We start from the raw sequence: 7,914 nt of genomic DNA, 5'->3' as shown, positions 1-7,914 counted from the left end.
GCTCCCACAGCAGTGCTGAGACAGACGTACTGCAAGCCCTGGGAACAGCTGTCTTCCCAACACTTCCCATTTACAGCACAACGTGTTGGACAGTGGAAAATAAGTCAAGGCTTTTAACCTGTAGGTGTTTATTTTCTCCAATCCATATTTTTTTAACCTTTAAGGGTAGCAATTGTTCCATTGCTTTGAACTTAAAAGAAGTGTACTTAGTAACTCTGAATATATTTTCATATGTGCGATTGTGTTGTGTCTCAGTGTTCCCACACCAGTTTCCCAACTCTCAAACTGTTTTATTCAGTGTACCTAATCATCTACAATTACTCACATTTTGCTTTACTATGGCCAGACCACCTTAGTTTTACTTAAGTGAGAATGCAGCAGTCCCAAAGTCCTTCCTCTTCCCATCCCAAATGCAAGTGGTGCTCGGGGTGGTAAGGGCAGGAGGAATGAAGGTTTGTTTTCTACAAATTCTTACTCGTGGCAACAGAACAATACCAAAGCCACACCGGTGGCCAATCTCAACAGGAATTCTAAACAGAAAAGCAACTTTCTCTTCCCCTCCTTCCTCTGACATCTTTCTTTTTGGTTGAGTAGGTGTTTTTTTAAAAGCACTCGCTCCTGCTTAAGTTTTGCAGATAGATACTTCCCCTCCAAACAGCCACCTTTCTGCCGGGGACCGGTGACACACTCTAGCTGTGACCATGTGCACACAAAATGAAATGCTCTTATTCACACTGCTCAGCTTGCTGATATTCCTGACTGCCACCATCACTGACTCACCAGCCCAGGTTCAGCATCATAACAACATCTTTAAGATACATTAAGAATGAATTTATGCAGTGCTTATTGGGGTACTTTGCTATAGAGTGAGCTAAGGCTCCATTCAATCTGTAATTCACAGCGTGCAGTGACAAGTGACGGGCAGTGTTAAGCACCAGAGGGTAATTCGGTTGTCTCCAGTCTCAGCACAACCAGAGGGAACCTGCAGCTCTCAGGAGCACAGCAGTAGGATGACACCTCCAACAGCAGCAGGGGAACCCTGAACTCGCCTGGGCTTAACCGCTGTCTGGGGACAACAAACACTTCTAGAAATTCTCCAGAATATTCCCACTTTCTTGCGCATATTAAAACTCTGACGACAATCCGTCGAAGGGAAGATTATCACTTGGCATTTCAATGGTTGCAGACTTTTAAAAAGTCTTATTGATGTTGAGAACACATGGATAGAACAGATCAACAAAACACGAACTGCAGACTGACTCCCACTCACATGCAGTGCTGCAGATCTCCTGCAGCTGCTGTAACTAGACTTGGACTTGGTCCAGAGATGCGAAGAGCTGCAGCCTGCTCAACACTGCCATGCAGACAGTGGAACCAACCACTGGTGGATGAATCAGTACCATCTCCTGACAGCAGGTAAGCAGACCGACTGGGACACGAACTGGCACAACAAACAGTATCTACAGAGTGTTACACATCTGCCATTACATTTTTATTACTGTTAGCCCACAGGAAAACTCCTTCAAACCTCTCAATTCCTGCTAGCAGGCTTAGAGTTCCCTGAAGCATCTCCCATGCACAACACCTGTTCTCCTTGAAACCCTGCCTTTTTTTCCCCTCCTAATATAAACAATAATAACATGTATTTTGGCTTTCAATGCCTAATGCTCTGGCTATTGTTCATACAGCTACTGTCCTCAGTTTGAAGCAAAGTGCCCTATTACAGCGCTGTGATTAATCAGGGTGATAAGTGCTGCAGTGAGGCCCCTGCTATCAATCATGTTTCTTGTGCAGAAAGGCACTCATGTCAAAAAGGGTGGGGGTGGGGGAAGGCTCATTTACCACGATTGTAGTAAGATTATTTTCTGTTAAGAAAAGTGGCGGTTCCTTTATCCAACAATGAATGCAGGCTGACCAGCAGTTTAGAGACTTAGTAAGAGATGGTTAAAGATATTAACAATAAAACGAAGTTATCCTGTGTGAAGGAGGACAGATGGCAGCCACACAATAGCCATCAAGTCTATTTAAACAGATAAGTAGTCTGCCTACGCCCAGCCCAGCTCTAGACATGTGCTGATTCAAAGACTGGCTCTTGTCCCTCTAACCTGAAACAGGTGCAGAGGTCACGCTTTTTCCTTCCATGCTCTCATTTAGAAATCCGCCCATTCTCTCCATCAAGCACCGCAAAAGCAGAGCCCAGGACAGAGGACAGATGCTCCTGCCCAGCAGTGATAAGCTGTGCCTCTGTGCCTTGCAAAACACGTGCCAAACCCAGGGACAAAGCGGCACGGCTCTGGGAAAGGCAGGGGAACACCGCGTTGGGAAGGTGGCAGCCAGCCTGGCAAGCCTGGCGTTGCCTCGGGTATCTGAGACAAGTGCCATGGACGCCAGAGCCACAGGAGCGATGCCACTTCAGAGATGACACAGACTTTCTGTACAGAGAGAAAATCAGTGACAGACAGGGTGAAAAAAGGCCAGAAAACCTCAGTGTCAGCCAGGGTGGCTAGAGCAGGCAGGCTGCAGTGAATTTTGCATGACGGATCGGTGAAAGATTTAATTCCACTGAGCAGCCAAGGGGCTCACATCCAAGGCCAGTTTCTATGGGGAGCACCTGACCAAAAGCAAAAGGGCCTGACAGAGCAGCAGCCAGAGACAAGTGGAAAAGCCGTAGAGAGGCACCGGGAGAGGAGGGGCTGGTGAGACAGACCATCTCACCAAGTTTCTGTGAAGCCTGACGGGCCCTTCCCCCACAGACACTGCAAGACTGGGGCTTTTCATATTGCAAGGATTACTTCAATCCATAGGCTTAACCTTCCTACAGCAAACCTGCACAGATGGAGCGCCACTGTCCTCCCGCTACCAGCTGACCGCTCCACCGCAGCCGGGTGAGGCAGCACTTCGGGCATGGCCAGCAGCTCCCGCTCCTTCCAGGGGCTGAGGGCCCTGCTTCTCACCTTCCTGACACCCTGCACTACTTCATCTTTACAGACACCTGACTCCTGATGATGGCTGCAACCAGCACTGCTGGGAAATAACAATGAGTTCAGTTCTCTTAAACACTCAGTGGCTGTAAATCCTCAAAAGCCTTTTTAAGCTTTGTCATAACATATGACTTTCATTCCCATGACACAGTTTATTATGCAACTATTTCTTTCCCATGTTTTAAGAAGGGAGCAGAAGTGCAGGGAAGCATACTAGCACCATAACATGAATTCAAAAGTGGTAACTCTTCTTTTTTCTGACAGAATGCACTGGAAGAGTTTGGGCCCCTCATTACACTCAGTGAGCTATTCAAAACAGAACTCCAGGTGGACAGATTCACACCTGGGACCATCCTCCACTGCAAGCCTGGCCTAAGGCTTTTCAAGTCAACAGTCAATTCCATAGACGCTACACTGGGACCAGTAAGAGTATTCTTTTTAAATTATTTTTGCAATTTTAGCTCAGTAACACTATTTTAGAATAACTAAGTAGCCTTTCTGCCTGACAAGATAAAAATAATTATCTCCCTTTTGGCAGATGTAGAAAGCTAAAAAAAAAAAAAAAGCTCCCAAAAACCTCAGCCTCAAAACATCCCAAACACTGGAGGGTTATAAACTGAGTGAAATTTTGGGTGAGTGACAGAAGGTACTCTGCTTTCTTCCCCTCATCATATCATGGATTTAAAGTCAACTTTTCTGTATTATATATAATTATTCACACATATATACACAGGTCAAATTCATATTTGGTTACAGAAAGAAGCTGATTTGTCCAAGGAATTAGTTTTTCCACATAACTTAATCCAGCACACCTCATCAAAATATTTCTAACTCCAGCACTTGTTCACTGATATTAGATAGAAGACTTTGTTTAGTTATTTCTCCTGCCCATTTGGATACTTCAGAAAGGAATTTTTACAGGTCAAGACAGTGTTATTACAAGGGCCACTTGCAGTAAAGAGAGCTCCAGCCAATACAAACATGAACACTAACAAGATGTAGGTGAATATGTGGACACAGATGCAATGATTTGACTGCACCCCCTTCCTTACACCTCACTGCTTTTCTCCACTCTCCAAGGTAAGGACTGAACACATTGTATTTCCTACAGAAATACAGAAATGAGAAGGGACAGCACACAGAAATGATCGGGCCTAATCTTTGCTTCATCTGTAAATATCACTCTGAAGTTACCTGACAACACCCCTGAAAATACAGGACTACACCCCAGCAACAGCTCACTCCAACACTCCCCAAGCATCCTCCTAGCCAGTCCCACGGACTGAGGGTCATCCCACAGCATGGAACTAACAGGTCTGTGAAGATCAAACTGAGTACCCTGCTCTTACACCCACCCACTGCATGCCTTGGCAAACACAGCTCTAAGGGCACACAGCAGGACAGATGGGGACCAGGGAGACGTTCAGCCATTCAGAATGACAGTCCCAGGCAGCCACAGAGAACTTCTGTCCTTTGGTGGGTTTTTTGGTTGGTTGGTTTTCTTTTGGGTTTGTTTCTTTGGGTTTTTTGTGTTTTTTTTTCAAATTTCTTTAGTGAGTTCTTTCAGGGAGTTATTCTTGGTTTGCCAACCACAAACTTGTACCACTGAGCACCATTTCCCTTCTCTTCTATAATTAATCACTAAAGTGCTCAAGTCTCCAGCTAGTGAGTAGCACACACGTTAGCATCTAAAGTTTTTACACATGCTGGCTGGCTACACAGCTGTAAAATTACTTTTAGTAGCTGTATACATCAGTCTTGAATTTACCATTGCATAGTTACTTCCACAAGTGTTTGCTGAAGGACGTTTTTACTAATGGACACTAAATATCACAAACCTAAGAGTGAACACATTCATTTAGATACCCAAGGGCATCTAAATGTGTCCATGGCAGGGGAGGTTACTGCAGTGAGCAGTTCTACCTGTGCCTTCCCTTACAAGATCTGCTGTTCTTATCATTCATTGCATAACCCCGACACTACAAACAAAGGCATCAATTCTTATTTTAATGACTATTAATATGCCTGGCTGTACTGCAGCCATACTTTGAGGCAACTTTCCAAGGAAGAGGACTGTAGGCACTGCACATCCATCCAAGGAGGACTAAGGTCCTGCTCAGGGGGACATCGACAGCAGCTCTGAGTGCTGTGAGCCCACAGCACCAGGTGCCAAGAGCACAAACCTCTGTGGATCCCAGTGGGTTTTGAAAAGAGACAGAGGTCCCTTTTGTATTATGCACAGGACTTTGGGGTGGAGGGGGGGGGAATCAGGGGTTTGTATCTTGGCTTTCTATTTTCTCTGAAGGCATTCAGCACATTACTGAACATCCCAACTCGCTTCTTTAACATCTATCTTATTATGACTATTAAAAAAAAAATTATCAATGCCATTTTGACTCATTCTTTGGCTTCTAATGCTCGATCAGTTTTATCATCATGTTGCTAAACCCAAGAAGAGATTACCCAACTGTTGCCTTGGCCTTTAGAGACTCAGAGCATACAGTGTAGGAGCTGCACACTGACTCTAGCGGAGTATGTATTGTGAGTGAGGAGCTCACAGCACTGCACATTCAACTGCACCTCGGTTCACTTAAAAATTAAGTACTTGTGTTTCAAAATTCCTGTAGCCTTTAGAAAGACACAGTCAGACTACACTCGACTTTGCCACAGGCCTGGGGAAGTCACCGGAGCAGAACATCATTCGGTCACGGGTCTGTCCTCATTGGACAGCTGATCCCGAGAGCAGCTCAGCACCTCCACGAGTGCCAGGATTACACCCCACTGCAGCTCTAGAGTGAGGCCTGGCAACACAGATTTGCTGGCAAACACTTGAACTGCAGCAACAATAAGTTCACACTTAATATCACTTTATCAACACCGGTATCAGCCATCTTGATTCGTCATAAACCGGTTTTATATCCTATTGTCAACCTGGAGAACTCTAATGCAAATCCACCAGCCAGACAGGCCCCCACAACCACACTAAGACGTGCTGAGAAGGGGTTTGGATCAACGCAAGTGAGTCCACTCTTAAAACAGATTTCAGTTAAACTGCTGCAACTATGGAAATCCTAAAGCAGGTAGTTCTGTCCTAAATTATTAAATGTTACTGGGTTTGTCCTTTCTCTGACCCCACTTCAGGGTTTTTATGCCTCTGCTTTCATACAGAAATGAAGGCAAGCTGGAACTATCAGTGAGCTTGCTCCCCAGTGTGCTCAGGGTTGGATATGAAGGAAGAATGATGCTGTGGTGCTGAATCCCAGACAGGACAGCCTGGTTTCTAGGGCTAGAGTGCCCAAAGGCAGGACCTGATCAATCTCCACATCCTTACAGCCCTGCCTTTTTCACTCCTGCTGCACTTTTTCCATGATATCTCAGTCTCAAATATTTTAAAAATTGGAGGTGGGAAGAGTGGAAAATCCACACAAGGCAAGAAAGGCTTCTAACCCTGTGAAACCCCTTATCCCTACTGACATCTTATATTGCAAATTATCAGCTCAGAAATGCCAATAAAAACCTTCCTGATGCTCACAGAGGATCTAAAACAAGAGTTGCAAGAGAGCAGCAGTCCCTGGCCTTTGCACTCCTGCCAGACCAACACCAGAGTCCTACAGCCCAGCAGGTGAACAGCGCTCCTGGCACTACGGAGCAGGAAGAACCAGGTGCTTTTCCCAGAGCAAAAATGAGACACCAGTTCAGCAGAATTTCCTCTCTGCTGTATTACCTATGTTTGCACTGGGCTGCCTGTGCTGGGAGATGGCAGGGACTTGTCAAGGAACTTATCACAGAGATGTGTTGTGAGTTTGTTTCCACATCTGTAACTCATGCACCTGCAATGGGTGTTTGAGGATGTGTCACAGTCAAGTCTCCAGAGCTGTCCCATGCACCCTTCTCTCCTCAGCCAAACTCCGGGTTACAAATTCTACCATAAAAAAAATCAAGTTTTTCAGTATCAAATGCTACAATGTTGAGCAGCAGCAGCAGCACAGTGCTCAGGTTCCTTCAGGCATGTGGGTGGAAGCAACTTGGGAACTACAGAGACACAGACAAATGGACGACACAGGGAGTTTTATACTGACACTTAAATACACATCTCTCTGGTTTCTCCCCCACTGCTCTCTATTCCTGTTTCTAGCACTCAAGAATCTCTTCCCCTTGATGATGAAAAGCCTAAAGAAAGGCACTTTCTTAAATGTGACTCATTTTCTTTTAGCCAATTAAGGCACATATTTGCATTTTTAAGAGAAAAGATACACACCAAGTAAGAAAAAGAAGAGATGAACCCCATTTACGAACCACACGCACTGAAAAATCACCTTCTCGCAAGGAACAGGATGACTCAGAAAACAAACGTAAATAGCTTCTGTGATTTAGCACCGACTGACACCCAGTGTATTAAAATAAATTGCCCATGATTTCTCGCAAGCTCCACAGAACAGCTCTGAAAACGCAGCAGTGCGTAACTATCTAGAGGCTTCACTTGGTGGCAAATAATGGAACGAACTGTCCCCTGACCAGGAAGGGAAAGGAAGTTAATCTGCATCTCCAGCCTTTCGGGGAATATCTCAGGGTTGGAAGCCGTGAGTCAGCAGCACTGCTGCTACAGAGCTTTTTCCCTAGCATGCCACTGGCAACACAGTCTCTGCCTTTCCCAGCTGGGGTGTGCCAGCTAAGTGCCCATCGGGAAGCTGCCACCTTTTGTATGAGATGGGACAGCTCAACTGCCTGCCACTGATTCATTAACATCTTAAATATCATCACTGGCTCGTACAGTCGCAATACACAGCAGAGAAAAAAAAGAGTTCAGTTGATGGGTGAAGTTGGGAGAAATCAAGTCTTTTCCTAAACGTATTTTAACCTTTTTACTGGTACTGCTATTACAGAAATACCACATTCACCTTTGTTACTGCAGCCAAGACAAAAGACGCCATAC

This window comes from Empidonax traillii, unplaced genomic scaffold (assembly GCF_003031625.1).
Source record: "Empidonax traillii isolate 1590-97213 ecotype Southwest subspecies unplaced genomic scaffold, ASM303162v1 scaffold223:size1722714, whole genome shotgun sequence".
In the NCBI taxonomy this organism is placed as follows: domain Eukaryota; kingdom Metazoa; phylum Chordata; class Aves; order Passeriformes; family Tyrannidae; genus Empidonax; species Empidonax traillii.
This window is presented reverse-complemented; position numbering follows the sequence as displayed.